General features: G+C 45.1%; 1 protein-coding gene and 1 pseudogene across 2 annotated transcripts in view; both read right to left on the bottom strand.

Annotated features, from left to right (window-relative positions):
* Positions 1-15,013, bottom strand: part of ALG14 (ALG14 UDP-N-acetylglucosaminyltransferase subunit) — a 94,454-nt gene that overhangs the window by 65,679 nt on the left and 13,762 nt on the right. The window lies entirely within an intron of this gene.
* On the bottom strand, positions 13,876-14,077 carry LOC121168945 (annotated as a pseudogene).

Here is a 15,013-nt window from a genome sequence, read left to right on the forward strand (position 1 = left end):
TGAAGGCCAGCCCTTTGCTGCCTCTACAGAAAAGCCAGCCAAGACAGGCAACTCAATGTTTAGTTTTTCACTGCCACCTCCTGGTGGCAGAAGGAGTGGACATCAAGCAGGGACAGGCAAGGTGGTGAGAAAAGCACTCAAGCCACAATGAGATTCTTTCAACCTATGGAGAAAATATCCAGGACCATTTCTGAACCCTGGAGGACCTTTTGGGGGAAAAAAGGGAGAAAGGAAGAGTGAATGAGAGGAGAGAGGGCTAGGGAAGAGGAAAAGCAGAGAAGAAAGGAGAAGGAAAGAAAGCAGGTGCACAGGAGTCAGCAGATGGTCCATGCCGGTTTCCAGTCCCAAGGCAGAGGCTGTTGATTCACGTGGTGCTGTGAAACATTACAAAGATGCTTGGACACAGGGATGTTCCACTTAGAGGCTTCCCAGGGGAAAATGACAGTAACTGCATGCTTACCCACACCAGAAACTCTGAAATCATGCTTGCTTCTATAAAGCAGCAGACAGACCAAAACATCCAATCACTCCGTTTTCCTCAGAGTGAGACAGGTAGTGGTAAGGAGGGGCTTCAAGGCCGGTTCCCATGTGGGCACCTCCCTTCCCCTCACCAGTGTCCCCCCTCTCCCTCCACTCACTCTGCTCTAGGCATTAGGAACTCTCATAATTCCCTCAGCACCCAGAATACCTTACTCTGTGACTCTTTCAGAGCTTACTCCCTCTGCCAGCAACGTGCTTCTCCAGGGTGTCCCTGCCATCTTGGAGGCCCTACTGGCCATCATAGCCTTTTGGCCCCATCAGAATTCCCCACGCACCAGTTCCTGTGTGATGCCACTACGGCACGAGCTAGCTAACGGTGACTCTCTGACTCATCACATCCAGTTCGACCCCTTTCTCAGCTCCTGGTGGAGAAGCTGCCCGATGGCAGGTGTATTTCAGGTCTGTGTTCACTTGTGATCCCAACAGCCCTCAATAATAACTTGCAAAATGGAAAAAAAAAATACTTACTGTTGAATCAACTGGTTTCTTTTAATCTTAGAATGCTGACTACTATAGCATTATAAATTTGGGAAAATTGAAATCCTCTATACATACTTAAGCACCAGGGACCTCTCACTGTATTTATTTAGACTGCTTCTTATGTCTCTCAAAGAACTTTTGCTAATGTGTACCTAGTGATCACTGCTCTTACTAAAGAGCCACTCGCAGTGTTGGATGTTTAAGGTATCAGCTGTGGCCTGGATAGAGTTTGGATTCAGCCCCCCTGAGGGTTCCTGGGTTGGAGCCTGGATTCCAGAGTGGCTTTCTGAGAGGTACAGAAGCTTTAGGAGGTGGAACATGGTGGGAGGTCACTGACACACTTCCCTCTGAGATTCGGGTAGCTCCCCTCAGACTCTGGCTAATTCTTGGGAGAGACCTGTCAACAAAGGGCAAGCCTGATTCCACACCATGGTGCCAGGGGCTTCGTGTTCAAGACTGCTCCTTCCCTCTCACAGGCACGCCCCCCATAAACCAGCACCTTTACTGGGCCCTCACCAGTGGCTGAGTCACTGGGTTAATCATGAACTTTTGGCCTCCAAAAGTGTGTGCAAAACCAACATCTGCTTTTTAACAAAAGTCTTTCAGAAAGTTCACGTGCAATCAAAAGATTTCTGTTGTAGTGTGCCCAGTTAAGCTGCCACCCACAATGGTAGTGTCTCACGTAGGTGCTGGTTTGAGGCCCAGCTGCTCTACTTCCGATCCAGCTTTCTGTTAATGCACCTGGGAAATGAGTGGCAGATGTCCCAAAGTGCTTGGGCCACGAGGCCAGGAGGGAATTCTTGACTTCTGGCTTCAGTCTGGCCGAGCTCTGGTCATTAGGGGAGTGTACTAGCACATGGAACATCTCCTTCTCACTCTTTCTTTAATACTTTCAAATCAATAAAATAAATCCTAAAATTTTTTTGAAATCCATGTAGTTTTTTAAAATTTTTTTAAAAAGATTTATTCATTTTTATTACAAAGTCAGATATATAAAAAGGAGGAGAGATAGAGAGGAAAATCTTCTGTCTGATGATTCACTCCCCAAGTGAGTGCAACGGCTGGTGCTATGTCGATCCGGAGCCAGGAGCCAGGAGCCAGGAACTTCCTCCAGGTCTCCCATGCAGGTGCAGGGTCCCAAGGCTTTGGGCCGTCCTCGACTGCTTTCCCAGGCCACAAGCAGGGAGCTGATGGGAAGTGGAGCTGCCGGGATTAGAACTGGCGCCCATATGGGATCCCAGTGTGTTCAAGGTGAGTACTTTAGCCACTAGGCCATGCTGCTGGGCCCAATCCATGTAGTTTTTCAAAAATATGTATTGGGCCAGGCACACTAGCCTAGCTGCTAAAGTTTTTGCCTTGCATATGCTGGGATTCCATATGGGCATTCTTTTGTGTCCCAGCAGCCCTGTTTCGCATCCAGCTCCATGCTTGTGGCCTGGGAAAGCAGTCAAGGACAGCCCAAAGCCTTGGGACCCTGCACCCACGTGGGAGACCTGGAGGAGGCTCAAGGCCCTGGCTTCAGATTGCAGCTCCAGCCGTTGCAGCCACTTGGGGAATAAATCAACACCTAGATCTTCCTCTCTGTCTCTCCTACTCTCTGTATATCTGACTTTCTAATAAAAATAAATACATCTTTGAAAAAACAAGAATAAAAATATGTATTTTTCATTTAGATTTTGAAGATCTCATGTATGCACAGATTTAAAAACTTTTCAATGGGCCCAGCGAAGTAGCCTAGTGGCTCAATTCTTGCCTTACACGTTCCAGGTTCCCATATGGGTGCTAGTTCTAATCCTGGCCACCCTGCTTGACATCTATCCCCATGCCTGTGGTCTGAGAAAGCAGTCGAGGATGGCCCAAAGCTTTGGGACCCTACACTGGCATAGGAGACCTGGAAGAGGCTCCTGGCTCCTGGCTTCGGATCACTCAGCTCCAGCCGCTGTGGCCACTTCGGGAGTGAATCAGGCAACAGAAGTTCTTCTTCTTTGTCTCCCCTTCTCTCTGTATATCTGACTTTCCAATAAAAAAAATCTTTAAAAGAAATTAATTTAAAAAATGTCCAATACCAAAATAAATCAATCATTTAAATTTCATTCTCTCTAAACCCTTGAAGCACCCATGTACTTAATATAGTTCTTCACTGTTACAAGTTTTAAAATTAATAAATAAGCAAATGGGATACACAGCACCTTAGCCTAATGGCTAAAGTTCTTACCTTGAACACTCTGGGATCCAATATGGCCACTGTTTCATGTCCTGGTAGCCTTGCTTCCCATCCAGCTCCCTGCTTGTGGCCTGGGAAAGCAGCTGAGGATGGCCTAAATCCTTGCAACCCTGCACCCGGTGTGAGAAACCTGGAAGAAGCTCTTGGCTCCTAGCTTTGGATTGACTTTGCTGTGGCCATTGTGGCCACTTGGGTAGTGAATCAATGGATGAAAGATTTTCCTTTCTGTTTCTTCTCCTTTCTGTATATCTGAATTTCCAATAAAAATAAGTAAATCTTAAAAAATAAGTAAATAAAGAAGCAAATGGAACAGGTGGCTTAGCATCCTAATCTCCATCTGTGGCACCAGCAGCCGACATTGACACTAGTTTGTGTCCTGGCTACTCCTCTCTGATTCAGCTCTCTGCTTACGATATGGGAGGGCAATGGATGATGAACTAGGTCCTTGGGTCCCTGCATCTACATGGAAGACAAGGAAGAAGCTCCTGGCTCCTGGCTTTGAATCAGCTCAGATCTAGCTAAAGATATCATCTGGAGGGCAAACCAATGGATGGGAGAGGTCTCTCTGTCTCTCCTTTCCTGTAAAATCTGCCTTTGCAATAAAAATAAAATAAATAAATCTTTAAAAAGAGAAGCAAATTTAAAGGAAATACAATTTGGAATGAATAGGAAAGAGCACAAACAAAAAGATAAACTCATGGTCCTGTCACAGTTGATTCTGGGACACATCCAATCAAAGCATGCTGAACCATCCACTCAGCTGAGTGCTTTGTTTAGAATCAGCACACACATTTTACATATTATCTTAAGGAACAAACCACCTTTGTTGGGAACATATCACAATCTTATTACTCTTGGCCTGAGAGTATAGGAAGTTGGAGGCAATCAGGAGCCCTTCAATCCACTGGTCTGCACCTCACACTGCTGTTTTACATATGAAAAACTACGCTCTACAATCTTTAAATACAGTTTTCAAAAAGTCTTTTACTCAAGTGTCACCGACCACGTTGACTTTAGTCGCCTGATCCCAAAAGGGGCCAACTTGATGCCCTAGTGGAAGCTGCAACTCGTCATGGGAGTCAGTGACGGGACAGGGCTTCTATTCAGAAACAAATGCCAGCTCACACCAACCTGCCAGTGCGCTGTCCTTCCATGCCTCACGGGGACGCACATCCTTGGGGAAACACAGTCCGTCAACAAGAAGGGCTCAGGCAGCCTTGGGAACTGGTTCCCTTGGGAAAAGCTACCATCCACGTGTGCTGGAAGATGTTATTCCAGCTACTCTTTAGAACTGATCCTAGTGAAAAGTACTTTTTCTTTAGTTTTTTAAAATTTATTTTTAAATTTTTTAGAAGTCTATTCAAGAGACTTTTAAAAAACAAATAATTTCATGCTTTTCTCCTCAGCTCCTTGCTCTTTACCTCTGTGATCCCGATTGCTATGAGTCAAGCGAAGTCTGTTCCTCACAAACAGGTGGATGAACTTGTCAGAGAAAAGCTGGCTGAACCATAGTTAGAAAGGTGCCAGGGGGTTCAGCGCAATAGCCTAGTGGCTAAAGTTCTCGCCTTGAATGTGCCAGCATCCCATATGGGCGCTGGTTCCAATCCCAGCAGCCCTGCTTCCCATCCAGCTCCCTGCTTGTGGCCTGGGAAAGCAATAGAGGAAGGCCCAAAGCCTTGGGACACTGCACCTGCGTGGGAGACCTGGAGGAAGCTCCCTGCTCTTGGCTTCAGATTGGCTCAGCATCGGCCATTTGCAGTCACTTGGGGAGTGAATCATTGGACAGAAGATTTTCCTCTCTGTCTCTCCTACTCTCTGTATATCTGTCTTTGCAATAAAAATAAATAAATCTTTCAAAAAAGGGGGGTGGGAAGGGTACCAAGAGTACTGTTCTTACAAATATAATAAATTATGTATCTAAAAGATCTTAAAAAAAATCTTTATTTGGGCCTGCTGAGGTAGCTTAGTGGCAAATGTCTTCACCTTGTACATGCCGGGATCCCATACGGGCACCGGTTCTAATTCCGATGGCCCCACTTCCTATTCAGCTCCCTACTTATGGTCTGGGAAGGCAGTCAAGGACAGCCCAAAGCCTTGGGACCCTGCACCCATGTGGGAGACCCAGAAGAAGCTCCTGGCTTTCGCCTTCACATCGGCTCAGTTCTGGCCATTGTGGCCACTTGAGGAGTGAATCAGAGGACAGAAGATCTTCCCCTTTGTCTTTTCTCAGTATATCTGGCTTTCCAATAAATAAACAAATAAATACATCTTTTAAAAAAATGTTTTTGATTTAAAAGCAGTTACAGAGAGAAAAGACAAGAGAAAAAGACATCTCCCATCCAATGATTCACTCCCAAAATAGCTGTTACAGCTTGAGCTGAGCCAATCTGAATCCAGGAATGTCTTTTGGATCTCCCATGTGAGTAGCGCCTGAAGCATCCTCTGCTGCTTTCCCAGGCCATTAGCAAGAAACTGGATTGGAAATGGGGCAACCAGGACTGAAACTAGCGCCCATAAGGGATACTGGCACTGCAGGCGGAAACTTAGCTTGCCACACCACTGCAGTAGCTTTGAATGATTCTAAGCATCATATTAACAGCTAAACTGAATCAGGAGGATGTGTGTTGTGGTGTAGCAGGTTAAGCCACCGCTTTAGATGCCACTTTGAGTCTTGGCTACTCCCCTTCTGATGCGGCTCCCTGCTAAATGCATCTGGGAGGCAGCAGGCACTGTGGCTAAAGGACTTATGTTCCTGCCACCTGCATGGAAAACCTGGAGTTCATGGTTCCTAGCTCTGGCCTGATAGGTGTGTGGAGAGCAAACTAGTGGATAGATCTTTGTTACTTTGCCTTTCAAAAAAATTTTAAAAAAATACACACTGAATCAAAGAAATCTGGAGAAATTAGAATTAACAGTGTCTGTAACAAAAGTGTCTTACCTTTAATATTTAATGAACAAAATCCTATTAATTTAACTTAGCCTAAAATTTTGCTTTATTCCTGTATCTAGCATAAATAGGTAAGTACCAATATACATTCTATCTCTCAAAACCAGGAAAGAAAGCATTTCAAAATTTACTAAGTAGTTCTGTTTCTGAATAGTTCTAAACCAAACCACAAGAAAATCCTTGTAACTTGGCTAGCTCCAGCTGGCCACATGTGTCTCTGCTCTATGGGCAGTCTCCCTTATCATCTGGAGGGGCAAGCCTACTATGAGGCCAGGTCTGAGCTGCTCACCACACCAAGTGGGGATTTATGCAATTCTGTTCCTGAGGAGCCCCAAGTGACAGAGACGAGCCGCTCAGCCAGAGCACAACAAGCAGTGATGGTTCAGGCCTTCAAATGGCACAGGTCTTCTGGTTCACTTGAAGTCTGCAAACAATCAAGTCAGGAACAGATAGTTCATGTCCTGCAAGTGTAGGGGTATCAGTTGCAGCTTGGATGCTGTGGCTGGTATGGTTAGGCCAGAAAAGAACAACTGAGGACTACCAAGGGCAGGATGGGGCATTATGTATACAAATGATGCATAACAGGCATCCGCTCAGTGGGCACATCCAAACTCATGCTTCAGTCAGAAGTAAATCTGACTGTGATTCTAACACAATGGCAATACACAACTAGCTCAAAAGCCCTCTTTGTATAAAGCAGACTGAAATACTGTGAGAAATAATCTCAAAATAGGGCTGCGCCTGACTCAGGAAAAAGCAGAAGGAAATCCTGGGTTGCCAGAAACAGCAAGAAAATAAAAAGGGGCAGACAAGAATATATAATGATGCAGGTGATCTAAGGGGATGGTCTTAGCTGACTGACAGCTGACCTTCCTATGACAACAACAGCTCCCCTGCATCTGGAAGTTGGAATGTTCTCAGTACAGCTCATGGTCCTCTTCCATTTCCTATCAGTGTTGGGTAGACATACCCAGCTTCTCTTGTCCCACCGTCTAAACATTAATATGACTGCATCATTTATATTTCACAGTAGACTTCCCTCCTGGATGGCCAACTGTGGACTCCACATGGTGACCCATATGTTCTCAGACATCCTACATTTAGCCTTCTTGCTCCCTAGCCCCAACCCTACCCAAGTCCTCCCATGTGAGTGAAGCCCAATGCCATTCTTCCAGCGCCTCAGGCGTAAAATCTGTGTGTCGCCTCCATTCTCTTTTCTCATACCCCACATCTTATTTGCCAGGGAGTCCCATCAGCTCGGCTTTCATCCAGAGTCTGTTTTCCAGCATAGCCACTGTTGCCACTCTGACACTCAATCTGGATTGTTGCCATAGCCTCCAAACTCCTTCCCTGCTTCTTCTTCTTCTTCTTCTTCTTTTTTTTAAAATTTAATTGAAAAGGCAGATATACAGAGAAGAGAGACAGAGAGGGAGATCTTTCCTCTGTTGATTCATTCCACAAGCAGCTGCAATGGATAGAACTGAACCAATCCAAAGCCAGCAGCCTGGAGCCTCTTCCAGGTCTCCCAAGCAGGTACAGGATCCCAAGGTCTTGGGCCATCCTTAACTGCTTTCCCAGGCCACAAATAAAGGGCTGGATGGGAAGTGGGGCCACTGGGACAACAACCGGTGCCCATATGGGATCCTGGTACAGGCAAGGAGAGGACCTTAGGCACTAGGCTACTGTGCTGGGCCTTCCCCTGCTTCTAAATGCTTCCCTTTCTTCAGCAGCCAAAGCAAACTTGTTAAAACCAAAACGAGATCATGTCACTCTTCTGCCTAAAATCCAATGGCTACAAACTTCACACACAAGGGGGAAAATCAGCCTAAAAATGGATCCTGAAAGATCTGATCCTAACATCTTCATCCTGACCTTGATGAACTCACGTACCACTTAGCTCTCCCTCACTTCCACTGCTTCAGCCACACTGACCTCTGTGTTAGCTCACAGACACACCAGGCACAGCCTTGCCTCCAGGGTACCTTTGTAGGTACTGCCCTCTCTCCTGGCACCCTATCCCTCAATGGTTCACTAACTCATCAAGCACCACCTTTCCCAGCCACTCTACCTAAAACTCCCAACTTTCTTTTAACAGCTAAACTTCCTTTCCCTTTTCCCTGTTCCCTGCTTTATTCTTCTCCTTAACACATTCTAAGAAACACATTGCAAATGTTACCTAATTATCTTGGTTTTTAACCTTCCCCCACTTTACTTTCCTTTTTCCCTCCATCTTACTTTTAAACTCCTTCATCTTACTATGTGGGCTGAGAATCTTCTATGTTTTAGTCTGCTGTGTTGCTAGCATCTTAAAGGTATTCAATAAATAATTATTAACTAAGTAAATTAACGCTAAATTCATAGCTATGGAATGAAAAATCCAACTTAGGATTCTAAGTGAAGAATGCAATAAAAGGAAGGGGAAGAACAGGACATGTTTTCAAGCAAGCAAAAAAATCAGGAAAAGAACACATCACTTACAAACCTTTCATGAGGGAACTAATAACAGATGTACTCTTGAAAGAACAACATTGACTAAAAAAGGAAGCAGTATACAAGAAGCGCAGGTAAGCAAAGAAGATGCTTGATAAATGACCACTGGCTTGACCGAAGCATGGTAATGATACTAATTAGGGTGGCATAAGGTAAGGTAGAGCCAAAACACTAAACAGCAAAAAGGAGGATGGAGGGTGTGCTATAAGCCTTGTTTTTCAAGAGGATGATGGAGAAAACTTTTTTTCAGGTATCCCTGTTGACAGTTTAAGGATATTATGCAAGAGAACAGAAAAACTGTCGTTCCAAGATGAGAGAAAAAGGAGGTTAATGAAATGAAATTAATCCAGAAGACATGCAAGGAAGAAAACTAAATAAGATTCAAAGAAGGGCCTGGCAGCGTGGCCTAGCAGCTAAAGTCCTCGCCTTAAACGCACCATGATCCCATATGGGTGCCGGTTCTAATCCCGGCAGCTCCTCTTCCCATCCAGCTCCCTGCCTGTGGCCTGGGACAGCCCAAAGCTTTGGGCCCCTGCACCCGTGTGGGATATCCGGAAGAAGTTCCTAGATCCTGGCTTCGGATTGGCATAGCATCGGCCGTTGCGCTCATTGGCGAGTGAATCATCGGATGGAAGATCTTCCTCTTTGTCTCTCGCCTTTCCAATAAATAAATAAATCTTTTTAAAAAAAAAAAAGATTCAAAGAAAAGAGCCTGGTGAGTAGAAACAATAAAGTAAAATGCTAGAAGTAAACCTGATAATTAATAATCACAATAATTGTATAAGCACCAAGCAGTCTTGTTAAAAAGCAATTTAGTTTTGAATTTTAAAAATTCTGTTATGTGCTACTTCTAAACTCCTAAGATACAATGACATACGTAAAAGTAAAAATAGAAAAAGAACTGCCATGCAATTGCTGTATTAGTATCAGAAAAAAATTTTAAAAACTACTATTAGGTATAAAATGGGTCACTTCATAACAATGCCTACTTAAGTTAGGCAACCATGTTCATAAGTGACTATTTATGATGAAGAGGAATCAAATTTGAACTGGAATGCAAAAATATATACCATGCCAAAACCGATAAAGGAAAACAGCCAAATTTACCTTTATAATATTTACACCCTTCCCTCAGTAGTGAATAATTCAAACAGTCAAAAAATCAGTAAGGATAAACAAGATGACCTGAACAGCAAAATAATTATAAAAATGTGAGGAATTTTGCCCTGAACAGTAGAGAATAAACTTCATGTACATAAGATCCATGCAAACAAACCACACCCTAGCCACACAGCAAGTTCAACAAACACAAAAGACTTCTGCTTTTACATGAACACATCCTGCCCATAATGAGAGGAGAATTTTACAAGAAAATCCAACAATATGTTACCTACAGGAGACACATCTGAAACATAAACACAAATAAAGGTAGCAAATGTAAGAGTACAAAGTTACTAAATGCTAGTCATAATTATACTGAAATGTTTATATTTTATGAAAAAGCATTTAAGGATAAAATGAACCACTAAATAGTATAACAACAAAAGTTCAACAACTGATCAGTAAGCTGTAATAAATTCTAAACTTTAATGCATGCAATAAAACATATAGAACAAATGTTGACACAAGTATACGAGAAGAAATTAGCAGTCCTGGCTTGTGCTGCGCGGTGAGCAGGTGCCATACAGGCTGGCTGCCAGTGGCGCACAAAAGGTGCAGCCCTGCACTCCTGGGGGCCTGGGGGTGTGTGCTTGTGGGGTACCTGGGGAGACACAGGGATTCACATCCAGGCAGGCAGAGTGCGCCAGGGGATCTCCCCACGTGCGTGGTCTGTTGATTAATCGGGGCGCAGTGGAGGGGTATGGGGGGAGAGGGAATATGTTGTAGGTGAGGAATGACTTCTGAGGGACTCCTATCAACAAAGCCACTGTACTTGTGAGTAAGCAAGGGGGCTGAGATTGAGAGGTTTGAAGGGTAGAAGCCGCAATACTTTCACAAGTCAAACAGATGCAAGAGCCCACGTGGGAGCTTGCAGCGGGGCTAGTTAGCATGGATCACAGCTGACCATCACTTACCAGTACACACTAAAGCTTGGGCTAAGATAATGTCTGGCAGGACTTCATCACAGTACCCGTCAGTGAGAGTTGAAACAGGGTACAGGTAATGTTAGACTGGGCCATGACACTAACCAGCATGTGAGAGAAACAGGTCCAGAGGTAGATTCTGTGGGGGGATATGTGGGCCCATCCCTGTAAAACTGCAATTTCCTCTGGCTTGCTTAAGAGCTGGGGGTGGTGACAGACTAAGCTAGGCATGATCACTGAATCTTCCAACATTCATGGGTGTCAGGGTTAGGAACATGCCAGTCAGGTCCAGGCTGCAGCACTCCCAAGTGCACCCAAGAATGGAGTGTGAGGTGGGCCGGGCCACAACACCCACCAGCTTATACAAAGGCTGGGACAGAGGGGGCAGACCAAGCTAGGTAAGGGCCACATGTGAGATCTGGGTCTGGGATGGTTCTGGTGGGGGAATAATGGGAAACTCCCCTAGGGGACCATAGCTCCTACTGGTGAGCTTGTGATTCAGGCTCGGGTCAGGCTGGGCAATGGTAGTCCCACCCACTGGCAAGTGTGTGGGTTGGGTCTGGAGGAGAGCAGACATGGCAGGGCCAGAGCAACTGTAGCTCTCTGGTATATGCAAGGAGCTAGACTGGAGTACGGTTTATGCCTAGCTAGGCTATCACACCTATTGGTTTACATGAACCAGGGATGGGAGCAGACTGGGCAGGGTTAGGCTGCAGCACATGCCAATAAGAGTTGGCATTGGAAGCATGCCAGAACAGGTCAGGCTACACTATCCTGACCTGACATATCTGATGGGAAATGATAATATGGGGATGGGCTATGCCAACGTGGGTCAGAACAACCACTGGCACATGCAAGATCTGTGGCTGAGAAATGAACTGCTTGGGTGGGGAGTGCCTAAGGGAATGGACTGGCTGGGTTGTGGTTCCCACTGGTGAGCAAGAGAGCTGGAATGGAGATGGCATTTTGGCTGGACTGGACTGTAGCATCCATTGGCATGGGTGTGGACTTGGTCTGGGGTGTGCCAGACTGGGCCAGACTCCAGCATCCACTAATGCTCGTGAAAACCAATGTGGGCATGGGATGGGCTGGGCTAGGTCATGGCACCCTCTTAACTACAAGAGAGCTGTATCTGATGTGGACAAGGAGTGGCCAGGATATGACAATGAATAGTAAGAACTTGAATGGGTGTGGCTGGCTGGTCAAGGCCACTGTTCCTGCCAGGACAGGAGGTAGATTAAGCCAGACTAAGCCAAGGACTACCAGTGTGTGAAAGATCTGCCACAGGGAGGAGACCTGATAGAGGAGCTTTGGGAACTCATTTGTCAGCAGGTGAGAGCAAGAATTAAGGCTGGGAGCAGCCCAGACCAGTCCAGTTCATAACTCCCACTGACTGATCTGAGAACCAGAGTGGGATACAGGATAGGTCAAGTCAGGTCATAACACTAGCCAGTTCACATTAGGGCCGGGAATGGGATGGGTTTGGTGGTGTCATTCACCAGCATGAACTGGAACTGGAGGAAGGATGAGCTGGACCAGGTAAAGCACCTGCTAGTAAATGCTGAGATGAGGCAGTAAATGCCAGACTGGGAAATAGCACCCATGAGCACACTAGAGACCCAGGGGGTTGGAGGGGCAGTGTAAGCCCAGTAGGGGGACTTTCCGGACTCTCTTGCTGGGCTCCTGCTCCCACTGATTACCTTGAGTACCAGATCCAAGGGTAGACTAGGCTGGGCAGTGCCACAACACCTGTTGGTCTGCATGTGACCTGGGTCATGGGGAGAGCCATGCTGGACTAACTGTATCCACTGGTGCATGCATGAGTAGTTGTAGGCTGGTTGGGTTTTGCTGCATCATCACCTGGCAAACGCTGGGATAGGGGCAAGTCCTATCTAGCAAGACTGCAGAACCACTTAATGAGTGCAAGATTCAGGGAGAGGAGTGGGCCTGTTAGGAAAACTGTGGGCACTTGTCTCATGGGCTGCAACTTCTGTTGGTGAGCATGAGAATGAGGGCTGGGAGCTGATCTGGCTAGACAGGCGGCGACAACCACCAGCACGAATGTGGGTTGGTTAGTGTGCTCAGTTGGGCTGAACTAAGCTTCAATGCCCACTGGTGTATACAAGAGCTGAATGGAATATGGGACAGATTGGAACAGTCTGCTGCACATACCAGCATGTGCGAGGGCATGTGCCAGGGATGTGTGTGATCCTGGAGGGGTTACTGTGGGGTCACCTTGACTAGGCTGCAGTTCCCACTGGTGTATGTAAGGGCTGAGTGTGTGGTGGGCAGGGCTTGGCTACAGCATCCATTGGTTTACACAAGAAATAGGGTTGGAGACAGAAATGACCCAGCAATTATAACTATCAGTGTATGCATAGGCAGATGTGGGTGATGTACTGAGCAAGACCCCATTCTGTCAATCACACACAAGAGTCAGATCTGGGATCACCTCAGATGAGGTCTCTTTGGGGCTCTCCCAGCTAAACTGCTGGACTCAGAACTCCAATCATGGGTCGAATTATAGGATCTGTGGGCTGACCATGGAATGCATATGTCAGAGCTGGACCTCCTCAGTGACTTAGTTGGAACACTGGACAGATGGCATGCCCAGATGCACATGGAGGATATGGCAGTCCATTGGAGCCTGCAGAGGACATCTTGTACCATAGCAGAAGAAGGAGAGCAAAACAAATTGCTCAACTACCCCAGCCAAACATTGACAGCAAGTATCTGGGCGAGTAGAGCCTCTGGAGTGGACTGTGTCAGCAAATGGACCTTGGAAAGATTTCCTTATCCTTTGAATTGGAGAAATCAACAGCAATTCAGACCTATCAAAACCACTTGAGTGGAACCCTTGGAGCAGGACCCCACATTGAGCACCATGGGATGGCACTGGGTGGCTGTTTCCTATCCCAGGGTATTGGTGGAGAAGACAGGGAGGCTGGACGCAGCTTCTCCCTTACTTTTCCCCCTTCCCCCAGAGATAAGAGGAAGAGGGTGAAGATTTGGAAAAATGGCTTCACACTTGTCAACTATGTGAACATCAAAAACAAAAAATAAAACTTAAAAAAAAAAAGAAAGAAAAAGAAATTAAATCTACCACTACAGAGGGATGTTTTACCTTATTAGTTTCAGTTACAGATAAGCTAAACACACAAAATTATTAGCAAAGCCACAGATTTGAACAACTTAAGAAGTTTCCTTTAATGGTTATATTTTGTGGACCCAATAATTAGACAACAGATGTTTTTCTATATGATAGGGAACACCTAACTACACTTGATCTTAGCCAAAAGGCTGAGAAGCGATGGAACGCCTAACTATGAGCAAGTATATTAATAGTAAATTTCAGGGCCACAAAAGAAAGTTTAGAAGTTTAAAAATACTGAGTCTCATAGTGGGCAATTTTCCTACTATACAAGAAAAAAAAATTAAATTACTCTAAAAAGATCCCAGCCTATATGAAATTGTATCACATAATTCAAAATTCAAAATAAAAATATATATAAAAAAGATAATTACCATGTCTAGAAACATAAAATCTATCTGAAATAGATTAAAGAAAAATTCATAATAAAAACTTCTTGGGGGCCCGGCGCGGTGGCGCAAGTGGTTAAGGTCCTCGCCTTGCATGCCCAGGATCCCATATGGGCGCCGGTTCTATCCCGGCAGCCCTGCTTCCCTTCCAGCTCCCTGCCTGTGGCCTGGGAAAGCAGTCGAGGACGGCCCAGAGCTTTGGGACCCTGCACCCGCATGGGAGACCCAGAAGAGGCTCCTGGCTTCGGATGGGCACAGCATAGGCTGTTGCACTCACTTGGGGAGTGAATCATCGGACGGAAGATCTTCCTCTCTGTCTCTCCTCTCTGTATATCTGCCTTTCCAATAAAAAAATAATAAAAATAAATCTTTAAAAAGAAAAAAACTTCTTGGTACTTAGACATGAACAGTAATAAGAATTTTACATATTCAAATTTATGAAATGCAGCTAAAATGTTACCTAAAGAACAATTTATACTAACATTTGAAAATAATAAAGACTAAAAATTTCTGAGCTAAATAACAGAAAAAGGACAAGAGAATATTAAATTATAAGGAAAATTACAAAAATAAAAAAATACAAGATAAGCTAAAACAGGGAAATGTTTAAAAAGCTATTTGGCAGCAAGTAAGTGAAATTAGGAATGAAAATGGACACAAGCTCCAGTTATAGCACAGATTACAAAATAACAGAATATTATGAAAATA

Source organism: Ochotona curzoniae, unplaced genomic scaffold, assembly GCF_017591425.1.
Source record: "Ochotona curzoniae isolate NIBS_2020 unplaced genomic scaffold, NIBS_Ocur_1.0 scaffold_1037, whole genome shotgun sequence".
Classification (NCBI taxonomy): domain Eukaryota; kingdom Metazoa; phylum Chordata; class Mammalia; order Lagomorpha; family Ochotonidae; genus Ochotona; species Ochotona curzoniae.